This window comes from Canis lupus, chromosome 5, assembly GCF_003254725.2.
Source record: "Canis lupus dingo isolate Sandy chromosome 5, ASM325472v2, whole genome shotgun sequence".
NCBI classification, from domain to species: Eukaryota; Metazoa; Chordata; class Mammalia; order Carnivora; family Canidae; genus Canis; species Canis lupus.
The window spans coordinates 43,987,307-44,004,677 of record NC_064247.1 but is presented as its reverse complement, the minus strand read 5'-3'; the positions used below and the strand labels follow the sequence as shown (position 1 = coordinate 44,004,677).

The 17,371-nt window shown below is 37.5% G+C and overlaps 1 protein-coding gene and 1 long non-coding RNA gene across 31 annotated transcripts in view; one reads left to right on the top strand and one right to left on the bottom strand.

The window, feature by feature from the left end:
* Positions 1 to 17,371, top strand: part of SGIP1 (SH3GL interacting endocytic adaptor 1) — a 207,274-nt gene that overhangs the window by 57,296 nt on the left and 132,607 nt on the right. The window lies entirely within an intron of this gene.
* Positions 1 to 17,371, bottom strand: part of LOC112647188 (uncharacterized) — a 142,736-nt gene that overhangs the window by 20,933 nt on the left and 104,432 nt on the right. For 4 of the 5 annotated variants that reach the window (XR_007410809.1, XR_003128171.3, XR_004816236.2 and 1 more), the window contains exon 6: positions 6,653 to 6,769. The exons of the other annotated variant lie outside the window; for it this stretch is intronic. This is a non-coding gene — a long non-coding RNA (uncharacterized LOC112647188). The remainder of the gene's footprint in view (positions 1 to 6,652; positions 6,770 to 17,371) is intronic. 5 annotated transcript variants of the gene reach the window in all.

Sequence of the window (17,371 nt, the reverse complement as noted above, 5' to 3'; positions counted from 1 at the left end):
AAAGAGATCATTTATCTAGTTCACATGCCTCCTGAGGACCTACTATGTGCTAGAGCCACAGTTTCCACACTGTGTGCCAAGATACCGTAGTGAAGCAGAGACACTTTAGATTTTTAAAGGAAAGATAGTAATATATGTCAGATGTTGAAGGAGCTTAGTGTACCTCACACCTTCAACCTTAAACCATGCTATATTCCTTAGATGATTATCTTTAACCATGATAACCATATTAACCATGATAATAAGCAAGTAGAGCATGAAAATCAGTGTGGAACAGGAAATGAAGGAGGCAGTGTCTGGTGCAGGACCCGACACACATATGCATCTCATTAGTGAGTAATTGTGTTTATTCCCGAATACAATAAAATTGTTATTTTTTTCTTTCAAATTATGTATTTTGTTCATAAAATTACTAAATTCTTAAGGACAAAAATACTCATTAAGCTATTTGCACCTAACTACTCAATGAATGGAGCTATTAGGTATTTCTATTCTGTGAAAATATTACTTAGATACCAAGTGAGTTTGGGAACCTCTGCTTCAGGGCACTGAGGACCATGTTCCATCCATGTTACTTCATTTATTCCTCATGAAAAATCCCATAAGGTAGGTATAATCAGTCAAATTTTATGCCAAAAGAAATTGAGAACATCCAGTTTTGGTGACGTGTCCAAATCTAAGCTGCTGGTAAGTAATCGAGGGTGCAGGGTCTCAGCGACCTGCCTAAAAATTCATAGCAAATCAGAGGCAGGACCCTGAAACAAAATCTTGGTGTCCTGATTCTCCTCCTGCGACACTTTTTACAAAGCCATGCTTTATCTCTGCAAATCCTCACTTGTCTACTTCCTTCCAAGTTTGAATTTACAATATAAAGAGATGGGCTTCCATTCTAAGTATCCTCCTTAACTACAGTAAGATTGGTACTGATTTAACTGCTGCTCCTCTTAGTTTTTGAGCAGGTGAGGAAAATGTATAAGATATTATGGCATGAGGATTTTTGTTCGGTATGAATAAATGCTAAAACACTGTTTTCAGTTGCTGTAACCAGGGAGACCTTGAGTCCTTTCAGGGAACATTGTCCTCTTCTCACGTTTCCTGTAGCTAAATGGCTGATCCTGTGTTTCAGGAAATTGAACACTTGGGATCTATTTTCAACCCAGTGAGCTCCAATTTAACACTGAAGAGAGTCTGGATTTTTCCCATCAGCCCTCACAGAAACAATCCCTGATACTATCTCGTGAATCCAGAGAGGCAGCAATACTAAAACCTAAGGTCCAATGAATGCTGATAGAACCTTTATAAGATTTCACATGTTGGCCTCTATTGTAATGGGTATTTTAAAACACAGCTTTCCAGAGTGTTGGTGAGCTTTTGCTTTGCTTTTGTTCAGTGGCATTTAACAGGCAGCCTTATGAACAGCATGTTAGACAGTCTTTGTACCCTTGGATTCATTTCAATAAACCTATAGAAATTTAATTGTTTAAAAAGAGTCATCATCTAAAGATTATGACTCACAATTAGACAAAAACTTGTGTCTAAGATTTAATCTTTCTTTGATTTGAATAGATATCTCCTCAGTATGAACACAAAGGGAATGCTTGACTTTCAAGAATACAAATGTTGGTGCTGCTCAAAAGAAGCAAAAAGATTCTGCTAAGAGCAACTTTATACTTCTTTAATAAAACTCAAACATATTTTCCTTTCCCTTGCTTTTGTCAGAGTTTTCTTTTGGGGGGGATATTTTTTGATCATGTATAATCATGTATGCATGTATGAAAATAGAATTCTAAAATCTATACCTGGAAAGAAACTAAATGATCCAACCCAGTATTTTCCAAAAAATGTTTATGCTGACCTCCAAAATAATAAAAAATGTTACATTGGACCCAGACATACACACATACATACATATGCAGGTTGAAAGTAAAGTATTTTGCAAAAGAAAAATAATAACCTATTCTTCCTATAGGAGCAGCACTTTATTTTCTATTCCATTTCATTTTTATTTTTTAAATTTTTCTAAAAGATTTTATTTATTTATTCATGAGAGACACACAGAGAGAAGCAGAAACACAGGTAGAGGGATAAGTAGGCTCCATGCAGGGAGCCCGATGTGGGACTCGATCCCGGGACTCCAGGATCACGCCCTGAGCCGAAGGCAGATGCTCAACTGCTAAGCCACCCAGGCATGCCTCCATTTCATTTTTAAAATGCTTGTCAAAACTTAGTAAACTGAAAAAAAAAAAAAAAAAAAAACAACTTAGTAAACTGTTTTCCTGACCCCCTAATGAGTAATTGCATGCAGTTTGAAAATTCCTGATCTAGTTCAACTTCCATTCTGAAGTAGAAATCCTTTCTTTATAGTAGTCAGATAATAAAGCAGTATATCTAATCAATGCACGGACTTTTTCTCTGTAGACTCCACTTTTCTGAGACAATGTCCTAAGTGCCTCTGTATAGATCCTTTACACACAAAGGAAAGGAATTCCTGGTGTCAGGGCAACAGAGAGGAGACAATTGAACTAAGAACTCATGGTCTGGAGAAGCCAGACTTTCAGCATCCCAAACGGCATGGATGTTCTACTAGAGAGACTTATAAGTCCAAATAGATCAGAAGGGTTTAAAATTGGGGTAGTGGTGGGTAGTGATTTAAAAAAAAAACTGAGGTAGTAGAAAGAAACTTGCCATCGGATTTGAGTGTCCCCAGATTTGTTCATGTGACCTGAGCTTCTCAGTGACTGAATCATAGACTGGCTGCATCAGGATCATGTGGGAAACATTTTAATGTACAATTCCTGGGCCTCAATGCCAGAGTTATGAGCATTGCAATGAGTGAGGTCTGGGAATGTGAACATTTTAAAAGCTCCTTGCATGATCCGCATGTGTGACCATGACAGGAAACCTCTGATTTGGGCTTTATGCAAACCTGGGTTCTTCTTCCAGAGAACAGTCACATGGTCTGCCTTTCTGCAACGGTTGCTATGGGGAACAAATGAAATAGTGTGTGTAAAAGCCCTCAGAAAAGTCAAAGCCTTACAGGTGCAAGGCGACAAGATGAAGGTTTTCTACCAACCTGGGCAAATGAACAATGTTTTTCTAAACTTTGAAGTTCCAGAATCAGTTGCAATGTAGGCTGGGAATAATGGATATACTCAAATTGCCAAGTGTAGAACAGAAAGTAGGTTAAGATTATCTCCTAATGTGCATGCTCTGTCTTTGCTTACCTTGAAAATTACTCATAATCACTGAGGGTAAAGAAGAGAGATTCTTTTTTTGAAGTAAATAAAATATTTTGCTTGTGTGAGAACACTAGACATTTCCTAGAACTTCCAAAAAAAGTTTCACATAAATTTTTAAGAATGTTACAAAATGAAGTCCTTGAAACTGGCCTTTCCCAAACAAAATGACATGATGAGCTATAGTTATCATATGTGGAATATAATAAGATTTCTTTGTGTGTATACTTGTTTCCTCTCCTTTTACAAATGCCATCAGAAGATATGAAAAATTTCACCTTATATTTTATAAGTAAGGTGAAGTCTAAAGGAGTCAATCCTAAAGTACGTGATAAATGTCAAGCTAATGCTATTTGACAATGGTTAGACTTGGGAAAAGAGAAGGGACTAGGAGTATTCAATCTCTGAGAAGATATTAAAGATTAAAAAAAAAAAAACACTTTAGGGACACCGAGTGACTCCGTGGTTGAGTGTCTGCCTTTGGCTCAGGGTGTGATCCCGGGATCCTGGAATTGAGTCCCACATCAGGCGTCCTGAGAGAAGCCTGCTTCTCCCTCTGCCTATGTCTCTGCCTCTCTTTCTGTGTCTCTCATGGATAAAAAAATAAAATCTTTTAAAACAAAACAACTTTATTTCAGTTCTTTCATGGCATTTCTCAAGTATAGCTTTTTATTTACCACTATAGAATATACAATAGGATTTATGTATTAAATACCATATTTTGTGGTTGAGTGAATTCAGAGACTGTCTTGGTGAGAAGCCCAGAAGAGTTACATTTCCATTTTAAAAATGAACCATACAGACTTTTTCAGTGGTTTAAGATATAATAATGAAAGCCATAAGGCTTTCTCAGTGGTTTAAGAAAAAATAATGAAAATTTTGGAACTGAAACTAAAGGACTGGAATTAAAATATTTGCTTTTATGGCTTCTGATAGGGCATCTAAAGTGTAAAGCTATGGTTGAAAAAATAAGAAGAAGAACCAATCACACAGACCACACCACTGGAGCTGTAAAACACTGAGAGACCCTTTTTAAAAAGCTTGATATAAATTTTTAGGATAGGAAAACCTAATCTTTTTTTTAGGCAAAACATTTAAGGTATGATCTAGGAAGGAAGGGAAAATGAAATAGAAATAGAGAACAATATGAAGGATGGCTGAGATTATCTCCAATAGACCTATATCTGAGCAATTGCTTCCCAACTATCCCCTACTATCTAATAAGTGGTTCTGGAGTATTTTTTACATTTTTTCTGTAGCTAGATATAATCAACACCTAGCTCCTTCAACTGCAGATGAACCTTGGAATGTGCTGATGTGGGGAATATACGGAGTCAGAAAGGAGTCTGAAAGAAATTAACTAAAGTTTTCCACCACCTCCCTTGTATTGCATTACTGACCAGAAAATAACAACACATTAATATGTGTTGGACAACGCTCTAAAGTTTATGAGTCCCCTTTGCGTGCATTATCTTATTTGACCTTCACAGGAACCTAGAGAAATAGCATCTCTCCCTCATAAAAATATCTCTTAGGTTAGCTAAGTACGATGAAATGTCTGAAAAGAAAAAGTCCTAGATAAAAGGAAGTTAGTTTCCCATACATCAAAGTTTCTGAGACTATAAAACTTACCCCTTGAATTTACTATTGGGATCTGGATTTTGTCTCATAATACGGCATAATGGTCTGTGCAAGAAAACCACTAGAATACAGAAATATAAAGATTCTGACATGATGAATGAAGAAGCAGTCTGCATTTCTTCCATGGGGGGTCTCAGGCAATGAGATTCCTCCACTGCAGAACCATGTGAAATTTCCAAAATAGCCAAAATTGTAAAAGATGGACAATTTTACACAGTATAACTTAAAAAGAAAGATCACTTTCTAGATTTTTGGTGTAAACCTGAGCCTGAGGCCTTCTCTACCACTGGTTTTTTATGTCACCTTGCCCAAGTCCATTTAACTTTCCCTGAACCCATCTCCTCAACTGTGACAAAATATTTTCCTCATAGGACAGTTGGCAAAATAAGTATCGTGATGAAGATCTAACTCATAACTGTAACTATAAATGTGAGTTATCACATTGGATTAGCAAAGGGTTATCTGGTTTGTATAATCTGAGACAGTCAAGTCTTCCCTGGTCAACCTGTAGCCCCTTACTTCTAACTGTGAGTCATCTTGGGTTCTTTCCACTCCTCATTCCAACATCTATCATTCACTAAGTTTTCCCTGCTCTATGTTCTAAATAATTTTTAATCCATTCTTTATCTCCATTATCAATTTTAGGCCTCCATTATATCTCTTAGCTAGATTGTTATGATGGTCTCCAAACTGGTCTCTTGCTTCTAGTCTTTACCATTTAATCCATCTTCCCCACTACATACAAATCTAACCATGTAATGCTTTGCCAAAAACCTACATTTGCTTCCTGATAACTTATAGGACAAAGTCCATGTCACTTAGTGTGGCATGCAAGGCAGCCTATGACCTATCCTGACCTACATTTTTAGCCCCATCTCCTATCACTGTCTCTTTCTTACTTAGTTTTACTAACAAATAGCAAATTGCTTCTATTTCTCCTATATAGATCATCCACGTCATCCTTCTGTCACCATGTTTGATCTGGAATGTTCATCTCACTTTTTTGTTCCCACCAGACTCTTCCTCACCTTTCAGGACTCAGATTATGCATGTCAGATGGGACTCTTCTCTGAGTCCCTAGGTTGGGGTGGGTGCTTTTCCTCTGTGCTGTCATGGGCTCTAATGACTGCACACAAATGTACCCTAATATCATGCTGAAATCATATTTTTATGAATCTCTCTCACCAATTTAGCAGTGCTCCTCAAAGGTAGAAGCTCTATCTTATTAATTCTGTACCCCAATACATAGAATAATTTCCAGCATATAGCAAATGATCAATAAGCATTTGCCAAACATTTTTAGGTATGTTGCTGGAGGCAGTTACCAAGGGAGAAATCAGGGTCAGTTCTGAGCATGACTTTGGAAGGCATCATGTGGGCAGGCATTAAAGGCTTTCTTACCTGATCAGACAATTGCCGTATGGCTGTAGCTTTCCAGGTGGAGCCCCCTCCCCTGGGCAGGGTTCTCTGGATACACAAGTCCACAGACTGGCTGCTTACCTCATCCCAGTTACCTTGCCAAGAGGTAGAGAAATGAAAGAAGGCACAGGAATGGGAAGCTGGGAAGTCCAAGAAGCAAAATCAAAGTCTGAGAAGACTGAGATGTGGCACTGCTAAAACATTTCCCCCACAGAACTGTAACGTGGCTTTGTTTTCAACCTGGACACTTAAAATTAATCTAAGGACACTGGCACCAGGTCATTATAATGGACCATGTTGTAACGGGATGTGGCAGGGAGGCCATCATTTTAGTTAACATAAGACTATTGTGTTACCTGGTGAGTCTCAGAGCTCATAACAAATACAGCCACACAATGACTCACGATCCCTTCACAGGCCAACACAAGCTGATATTCTTGCCATGACAGTTCATAAGGGCTTTCAATTTCCATCTAGAAGGAAATATGGGTGAAAGTTAGTTTGGTGTCTGAGGGTGAATGGAAACAAGATATGAAGTTTCCTCATTACTGCCTGATACCACTGATTGTCTCTGTGGTTCAATTGGCCACATCTTGGAAGAAAAGGCAGCATGAATCTGAATGCTCATGGATAGAAGCCCAGTTCTCCAAGTAAGGTTTCAATTGTTCTGTGGCTTAGCCAAGACCATGTAACCTTAGTGTTGGAATCCACCTGAGTATTCTAGGTGTAGGTCACCTTTTCTCCTCCATGCATATCTTTTCATCTGGGGGAAGTTTTGAAATCTCTCAGACATAGAGAATGTTAAGATACTGGAAGTGTGGAACTAGATCTCATTTTTTTTAACTTCTTTTTTTCAAAGATTTTATTTATTTAAGAGAGGCAAAGACATAGAGAGAGAGGCAAAGATATAGGCAGAGAGAGAAACAGGCACCCTGCGAGGAGCCTGATGTGGAGCTCGATCCCAGAACCCCGGGATCATGACCTGAGTCAAAGGCAAATGCTCAACCACTGAGCCACTCAGGTGTCCCTAGATTTCATTTTTAAAATAAGTACTTTATGGGATGCTCAGCGGTTTAGCGCCTGCCTTTGGCCCAGGGTGTGATCCTGGAGTCTTGGGATCATGTCCCACATCCGGCTCCCTGCATGGAGCCTGCTTCTCCCTCTGCCTGTGTCTCTGCCTCTCGGTCTCTGTCTCTCATGAATAAATAAATAAAATCTTTAAAAAATAAAATAAGTACTTTAAAAGCATATATAATGGGAAAAAATACTAGACTTGGAGTCAGACACAAATATATGTTAAGAGTGCAGTTTATTAACCAGGGGGTCTTACACAAGTCACATAGTCTCTTAGAGCCTCTGGCTACCCATACATAAAATAGTGAATGGATGATACCTCCTCAGCAGGATGGATTTATGGCTTCTGTGAGATAAGATGCATGAGAGGGCCTACCATTATAATTAGCAGCCAGTAGGAGCTCTGTTTTTTCTTTTATTATCATTGCTAATGATCAAGCTCTTTAGTTTCTATTTCTACTTCTAAAATATATATGCTTTTTTCCCCCCTCTCCTCTACTCATTTTTAAAAGCCGTGGGCCTAGCAAAAGCACTGTAGCTGTTTGTAACAGAAACAGACAGATGACTAGAAGAGCCAGAAGAAAAATAGAGAGGCTTCATCACAGAGACATAACAGAGGACTCGGCTGATTGACTGTAATTTAAGACATCCATCATTATGGGTCCAAGGACAAACACTGTGAATTCTAAGCCTGACTCAGACTCTGATTCTTTCTAAAGTGTTGAATAACTCATTTAATATCTGACCAAGCTTCACTACAATGCTTGGCATAACTGGGTTGTCTCAGCCAATATCATTTATTATATACCATTGTTACACATTAATGCAAAAAATAATTGAGTTCCTACAGAGAAAGGGACTTAAATTAACTCGGCCTGTGATACATTTAGGAAGTCTATAAATTCCCAAGAATAGTACACACAGGTTGGTAGATATAGGTGCATGACAATATTTTATGGGGAGAGAATCCATAGCTTTTATTAGATTCTCAATGAAGTCTGTGACCAAAAAGAAGTTAAGAACAGCTACTACATACTAACAGACATTATTTGTTACAGAGAGACCATTTTCACAATTACGTTTTTCCTGGAATCCTACAACATTCGGCCTGACGAAAGCAAGATTGGAGTCATGTATTGTTTTTGTGAACTAGACTATCTTGTAATGTGGTTTTTACTACTTTGATTTCTCAACAGAATTCAAACCCATTCCCAGGTCCATTTTAATTGCTGATGAAAAAAAAAATTGCTGATGAAACATGATTGGGTTTCTAACACTCTTCTCCTAACTATGAACTTTCCTCATCATCCCCTCATATTTCAAAAAAACAAAATATCAACTGGTCATCTCAAACAACGAGTTCCTTCCAAGGCTTGGAGTTCTATTACACACAATGGCCAGCTAGCCCAGCAACTTCAATGCATGACTTATAAATAAAACCTGCTCTCTACTAGAGAGCACCCAGAGGCAGATGTGAAGCAGAGAACTATTTTGGGCATGGCCTACCGTTGGACATAGCTGAGTGACAGAGGATGCACCATAGTAGTGTTGGGGAGAAGAGTTAGCTGGTGATTGATGACTAAGGGTATTTGAAGCAAAGAAGCTGAAGTCACTATCTCCAGGGCTAAAATAAAAATTAGTAATTCAGAGATAGAAATGGTACATTCTTTCCTCCGGCCTTCTAATTGTGTGAATGACCCTATTCTATCAGTGGGGCGTTCTGAAAGGCTTTGAGTGAAGTTCCCACCCTCCCCCATCTCCCTACCTCCACCAGGGGACACCCTGTCACAAAGATGCCTAATCAATCTCTTCAGTTTCTTCAGAGGTCAGGCCATTTCAAAAAGCCTTCTTGACGACAAACGTTTTTCTGTAATAATGATAGCAACAGAACAGAGCAGACCATAAAGAGCAGATATTCCCAGGCGTGCTGTGAGAGGAGACTAGGGGTGCTTGAGGAGATCACTGGATCTCACTTGTGAGCTACTTTAGCAAGTGCATGGTCAGGGCCCTGTGTGCACTGCTCACTCTCTGCTCAGCCACCCAGCAGACATGCATAAATGGGTAGGGGTCAGGGACATGGGCCTTGGGTTTTGACAAGCCTGAATGTGACCCTTGACCCATCGTTTATTATCTGTGCTATGTTAGAAACTTGTGGCACTTCTCTGAGAAGTGTTCCTCATCTGCAAAGCAAGGATGACTATATCCGCATCACCGTGTGTGGCTGTGAGTTTTAATGAGATAATGCATAAAAATTACATGATGGCGTTTAATAAATGCTAGCTAGTTTTATTCCATAGAATTAAATTTTCTAAAAAAAAGAATATAATATTTTTACATATAATATATGTAAATATAATATATATTACAGTTTAGAAATATCAAAAACTAGGTTTTGATGTATTATGTTAATACATATTATGGATATATATTAGTATAGATTTCATGTCTTTAATATATATGTGATATACATTCTTAAATATAATATGCTCATATTGCTTGTGTTTCCTATGCAAAGACCATCAAAGATAATTTAATCTATTTTTGATGGTGAAAGTAACATTTTCCTAACTACTTAAGACAACTTTAAAAGTGCTTTTTAGGGGCACCTGGGTGGCTCAGTTGGTTAAGCATCTGCCTTTGGCTTAGGGATCAGCTCAGGTCATGATCCCAGGGTCCTGGGATAGAACACGGGGTCAGACTCCCTGCTCAGTGGGGAGCCTACTTTTCCCTCTGCCTGTCACTCCCCTGCTTGTGTTCTCTCTCTCTGTCAAATAAATAAATAAAACCTTAAAAAAATAAAAATGTTTTTTATATGTATCATTGTTTAGAATTCCAACTAATGCCCTATGCTTTAATTCAACCAAGCAAGAAAGCAACAGGCACTGTTGTTATGTATTGGGCTGGTAGCCCCAAGATAAAAGCTCTTTCATCATCTAAAGAGTATGATGGATCCTTCTCTCTCTGGCAGCTGCCATAATGACCAACGTTTAACTTTGCCGCTTTGACTCATTCCATTTAGCTGCTGCCCATCTGGTCTGGAAAAGGAGATCACTAATGTTGTTATTTTTGTCCTTAAAACAAGAGGGAGTAGGTACTAAGGAAGAATCTGAGAGTCCTTTCTGTGTTGTGTACACAAGTGTTACATACTTACATACGTGTAAGCTCATTCATGTTTACATACTTACATACCCAAGTGTGACAACTTCTTTCACCTTTCCTTCTACATATTCATATACTTTGCTGTGTTTTTTTTTTTGTTTTTCTAGGGAGGGGGGGTTGGTCTTTTTTTTTTTTTTTTTGGCTGTATTTATGATACATGCTCTTAGATAAGTAAAGCTTTCCAAGCATTTAGTGGAGTTTCTTTTCCTAGTGATGGAAAAAAAGTCTTAACTAGAAAACTCCTTGTTTGGTGGCTTATATCAAATAATAATGGAGAAGGTGATTTTTACCACTTGAGTCTCTGCTTGGCTTGAAAGCTTTTTCTCAATTAGTGAATGTTCAGTGACCATCTGCTGTGTACTGGGCACTGAATTAGGTTCACCGATTGGGGCACAAAATGAATGACATGTGTGGGTCCTATTCTAAAGCAGCTTAAAAAAATAAATAAAAATAAAATAAAATAAAATAAAATAAAATAAAGCAGTTTAAAATTTAAAAGAACAAAGATAACATAAACTGGAGCAGGCAAAAAATGAGGCAAGAAAAGCTATTAAGTTCTATAAGGAAATCTTAAGTGAAGTTCGGAAGAACCCAAGCAGAAAAGAAAAACACTTCTAAAGGAACACTTCCTGCAGACATAGTCAGGCATTCCTGAGGTGGGTGACTTTCTAGTTTGAAGAGAAGGTTGTTCAAAGAGATAGTCCTCCAAACAGAAGCTAACAGGTCATGAATGTGCTTGTTTAGGGAATGAGGAGAATTTTCCTTTGGTTGCAGAGCAGGGTGTTCAAAGAGTAATGGTGTAGATAAAACAGAACAAGTCCTAAATGCCACACTAAGTAAGGAGTTCTACCTTCTGGTAACTTCAGAGCAAATTGAATCCCACTGAAATCACTGAGGTAGGGTGCACTTAAACCTAGTGGCAGAGATGAAGAAGGCATGTACATGGGTTTAGGTGGCCATGAAACAAAACAAAACAAAACTAGAGCTAGCCTTGGTTTTCAAGGGAGTTTCAAAGGAGAAATATCTGGGGCAGCCCAACTAGCATGCTGGCAAATTTTTGAATCAAGAATACAATTTCTCTTGTAAATGTTGACTATTCCAGGAAGAACAAAACACACTTGTGGGGAGTACCACATAATTAGCTTAATTCATATTCAGCATTTGGATCTTGGCATTTCTACAGACACTGTCCTTAATGACTTTTTTCTGTTTTGTTTTGTTTTCTATTATTAAAGTCACCTTTTACTCCCCTTCTGTCTTTGAGGTTACAGTCTCATAAATGGAAAAGTCTTTTTAGAGTACTTAACAGAAACCTTAATCAAAATGCTAAGCCAAATTCCAGCTAAAAAGGTATTAGTGCCACTGGAAATGTGATTCAGATTGCCAGGGCAATGAGATTCAGCCAAATAGGTGTTTACAACACTGCTCTCGACATTTAGAAAGTAATGAGATATATTTAACATAGAAGGAGAAAGTAAAAGTATACTCAAACCTGAAACTACATGGTATTTTAGAGTACTAGAGAAGATAGGTATATAGCTTATGTGCTCTCTCTCTATAGATAGATAGATAGATAGATAGATAGATAGATAGATAGATGATAGATATACACACACATACAAACACATATACATATTTATATTTTATATTAATAAATATTTATCATACACACGCATGTATATGCTCGCCCATATTGAGCAGATCAACAGGTAAAATATGTTGGACTGAGTAAAGCATGAAGGTTGTAATCCAGCACCCTCTGGAATTCTCTGTGTGGCTGTGGGCCTACTGCTTTAATCTCTCAGGGCTTTAGTTTTGCCAATCTAGTACCAAACCAGATGTTGACCTCCACCCTGCTATTCTGTGACTCAATTACCTGTCAGGTGTGCTGTGTTATTTCCTCTTTCTTGTCCTTTAACAGAAGCTGATTAAAACCCCCTTCCAAGAACAAAATCTTTTGCCTTAAATTATGATTGGGGGGATGGTTAAAAACCTCAAAGCCTTCTTCAACATTACCCTTAGGGGGATAAAGGTAATTCAATAAACCATAGCATAGATTTTTTTATTAACCCAAACATTTTAAGAATTTATCCTGGGATCAGTTTTATATTCAGACTCAATTTTTAGATAATAATGTTTGGGTCAAGCCATTGATTTTGTTAAGCACATTATATGCATGATTTATTTAGTTTTCATAGCAATCCTTTGGATGAGAATACTGAGGCTAAGAGAGGTATATATTTATTCAAATTAACACAAGTAGCAAGTGGCAGAACCAGTTAATTATGTGGAACTAGAGTTCATGGCTGCAGAGAAGTGATAGTGTCTTCCATCCAAGCAGGGATTGAAAGAGACAGCCAGCTGACTTCCAAAGAGCTGAGTTCCCTTACCACAGTGCAAAGTGTTGCTAGGGACTGGCTTGGCAGGCAGGAATTTTGTTTTTCAGCATCTCTTACATCTAGGTGAGACCATTGGCTATATAAGCCATACTCTTTAGTTAATGGTAGAGAACTCTTTCCTGGCTGAGGTGGTAACCATTTCTGGATTGCCTTTCTTATGCTTTCTTCCTCTTCCAAGGCAATCTTAGAGGCCATTTGGATCTTGGCATTTCTACAGAAATGAGAACCTTATGAGATGGAAGGAGCCTAGGGGAAATGGGGTGGATCTATATAAGAACTAGAGCTGATGTACCTGGGTAGCTCAGTGGTTGAGCTTTTGCCTTTGGCTTAGGTCATGGTCCTGTAGTCCCAGGATCGAGTTCCCCATCAGGTTTCCGCAGGAAGCCTACCTCTCCCTCTGCCTATGTCCCTGCCTCTCTCTGTGTGTGTCTCTCATGAATAAATAAATAAAGTCTTTTAAAAAAAAGAAATAGAAAAGAAAGAGAGCTAACAGCATTCCCCGATGGATTGGCTGTAGAAAGGAAAGGTAAGGAGGAGTCTAGATGAAGCATCTTGGGGAATGATGGTACCATTGGAGAGAAGGGAGGAACTGGCTTGGGAGGAAGTTCTGCTTTCAATTATTCACGCTCCATGTGAACATGTGTCATTATCTTGTTAGATTGCTGAGAAGTAGACAAGATTTTATAGAATCTTCAAGTTAACATATCCAACAGAAGAAGCCAGAAAATATACCAAATGGTTTGTGAGGAGAAATGGATTTTCCTTCCCCTTCTGTGTTAACAAGGAAAGAGAGAGACCTTACTATTTTCACTGGATTGAATACTTTACTTTTAGGTGGTATACACTACCACAGTTTACTGTCTTTCAACTCTCAATTAAAATGATAATAATAATCACACTAATAAGTAATGATATTACTTTCTGCTTAGGTAGCATTTAATTTACGTATTTGAATTATTTTCTCATTTATTACAACATCATGGGAAACAGGTATTTTACAATTCAGGAAACACAGCTGGTTAGTGGTAAAGCTAAAATTTGATTTTGAAGCTGATTGCAAATGTGACAAAACTGTGAGGGGTTTGAGTTCAGGAGTTATGGAGATCTAAACAGAAGGCTCTTAATTAGTTTGAATCTCAATTAGGATTATCAAAAGTGATATATTTTCATACTGTCACAAATGGTAAACTCTTAAGAGGTAAAAAGAGTGCAAGAATTCAGCTGTTCTGGCAAATTACTTTGGTTTGAATTTCTATACCAAAACCATACTCAAATATTAGTTTTCAGGGCACCTGAGTGGCTCAGTTCATGAACCCAGACTCCTGGAATCAAGCCTTCCATTGAGCTCTTTGCTCAGCTGGGACCCTGCTTCTCCCTCTCCCTCGTGGGCTTGCTTTCTCTCTCTGTCAAATAAATAAATAAATAAATAAATAAATAAATAAATAAATAAAATCTTTTAAAAATATATTAGCTTTCAATAACCACTATAGCATAATACTTTTAACACCAAAGAATACTCAATGTAATTGAGTAATTTTGATGATCTAGAAAACAGTCATTTCAAAAAAAAAAAGAAAACAGTCATTTCATTTATTTAGCATGTCATAGTGACATCAAATTAGATAATAGATGATGGAACATTCTGGGACTAGATAATAGATGATGTTCTTTTCTGCTCAAAGGCTTTTCATGAGTGCCCCTTGCCCTTAAAATCTAAAATCCTTAACTTTCAAGAACTTGCATTATCTGGCCCCTGACTTCCTCATCTTATGTCACTCTTCACCTCAAATACCACACAATTATGCATATATGTCACACTAATGAACAGATAAGAAAGAGCTAAAATGGGTAACAGCTACTTAATTAAAGGTGGGTGTTTTAGGGTTTTAATAACTGATCTGTGATCTTACATAATTCAAGGGTTCTATTAGATACTGTATCCCTAGCCTAGAAGAGTCCCTGGCACGTGATAGATGTTTGACAGGTTCCTATTCTGTCAACCACTGAATGAGAAGATGAGGAGATCTTCTGACAGTGATCACAAATACTCTGGAGCTTGCATGACGCTAGGCACTGAATAAAAGACTAAAGTTATATCCTTGGTCAATACTGGGGTATTAGTGAAGAGAATACTGACCAATATGGAAAAATATTGAAAATATGGAAGCCATTCTGAGCTTGCTAGGTAAGTATGAAGACCTAGAGCCAGAGACTCGTTAGAGTAACAAATCAATATAAACGTTTGGAGTATAAGACTTGTATATAAAGGAAGGGAATAATAATATGACCATTTACCTATGCTGAGGGGATTGCTTGATAAATCTGAAAGCCTATCAGGGATTAATTTCTCAAGAGGGTTAACTTGATATTTTCTGCCTCCTAATGAGAAGAGGCAAAAGGGAACCAGGTTTTCATTGCAACTTAATAGATTCATGTTATCCCACAGGAATAATTTCATGACAATGAACTTTGTAATCTATTGAGATTTATAGCCAAAGAATGGATGTGTGTGAGGATGAAAGGATGGATGGATGGAGGACAGGTGAATAAATACATGGATAATCATTATCATTATAAATTTAGTAAATGGGGTCAATCCACATGCATCCTAGATGCAGGCCTCTAAGAGCTCTCAAAAAAACTTAGAGCTAAATTCTGTATTTAGCTCCCTTTTGTACCTTTTTTTGTACTTGTTTATTCAATAACTGATCTTTTTTTGACAATATCTCTATATTTACATATTTTTAACTTTTTAAACTATTACTATTCCATTTTGGAAGTAGACTTCATGGATTCTTACTAAGTAAAGTTGGCTAAGAGCCTATGATGTGTTAAATTCGGCTGTGCCATATAAATCTCCTTTCTCCTTGCCCATCTCTGTGCCTCCACCTTGTAGGTTAGAATTAAACCACAAGAATTCTAGTAGGCTGTGGTCCAGTTTTCTTTTTTAATTCACCTTTGAAGAATTTAAGAATTTAATTCAGAGCACTAAATGGTACATTTATTTGTTATGTAGTAACAACTTAAAGGTTTTACAAAAGTACTTGTTCCTTCCTCTCTGGAAGAAATATAAAAAGAAAAAAAGGATCTGAAAAGGATTTCTGTTATTGTCCAGTTTTCTTTTTTTAAAATTATTTTCTTGTTGAAAATGGAGGTTTGGGAAATGATATTTGGTGAATTATGACTCAATTGAATTTTTCTGTTTATGCCTGAAAACCAGAGTCCATCTGAACAGGATCATTAACTTCAATTTAGTCTACATGGCAATGTCAGGGGAGGGGAGGGATTGGAGACAGAGGGGAGAGAAGAGAATCCGTGAATGTGAGGAAGGAGAGAAGAGTGAATAAGAGGGGAACCATTTTACAGAACAAGGTTCTTAAGGAACAGGTCAAATTAATTTCACTAGTGTTTGCAGTGTTATTTTTCCAGTAGAATGTGTGTTTCTCCTCCTCAGGGTGGGGGCAAGAAACTTCAAATTCGATATACCACTAATCCAAGTAGAAGTAACATTGGCTTCTTTCCAAATCACCCTGAGAAGACCAGCTGATTAAGTTTGTAATAGACTTGCATTTAGCAAAGTCTTCATCAATGCTGTATTTTTCTGCTACAGAAGGTGATTGTGCTTCTTTAAAAGGCTGAATCTCTTAATCTCCACTACTTTTTGTGATAGATATTAGTAAATTTATATTTCTTGAGACCAAGTTCAGTTTTGTTATTAAAAATGTAACCAGGGGTGCCTGGGTGGCTCAAATGGCTAAGGGCATCTGACCCTTGATTTCCACTCAGGCCATCATCTCAGGATCCTGGGATTGAGCCCTGCAAAGTTGGGCTTCGCACGCTTATTGGGGAGCCTGCTTGAGGATTCTTTCCCTTTTCCTCTGCCCCTATCCTTACTGGTGCGCATGAGCTATCTATCTATCTATCTATCTATCTATCTATAAATAAATAAATAAATAAATAAATAAATAAATAAATAAATAAATCTTTTTAAGTAACCAAAGAAAGCTCCAGATTTTGAAATTTTGATTATTTTTTATTTCTATGTATTTTTATTTCTAAAGGAGTAGATGTACAAATCAGGCATTTAGTTGTCCTTATGTAATCAATTAAAATGGCTGATTTCCAATTGCTTTGTAACTATCAAAACTAAGAAAGGCAAGAAGAATCTGCATAAAGTGGTGCACAATATATGTTAGGTGTTATACAGGACTTTTACTCCCATTTTAAACTTTACAAAAAGCTTTTATGGTAAATAGCTGAGAAGAGTGAAACTCAAAGATACTTGCCCTAGGAGGTAGAGAAGTTATTTGAATTCAAGTCTCTTAGAGCTCAAACCTCCTCATTTTCACTATAACAACATATGCTACCCATGGATCTTGCTACTTAAATCTTAACAGAAGTTGTTCACATGCTTAAAATTCTTCCTAACTCTACTCAGCTCCT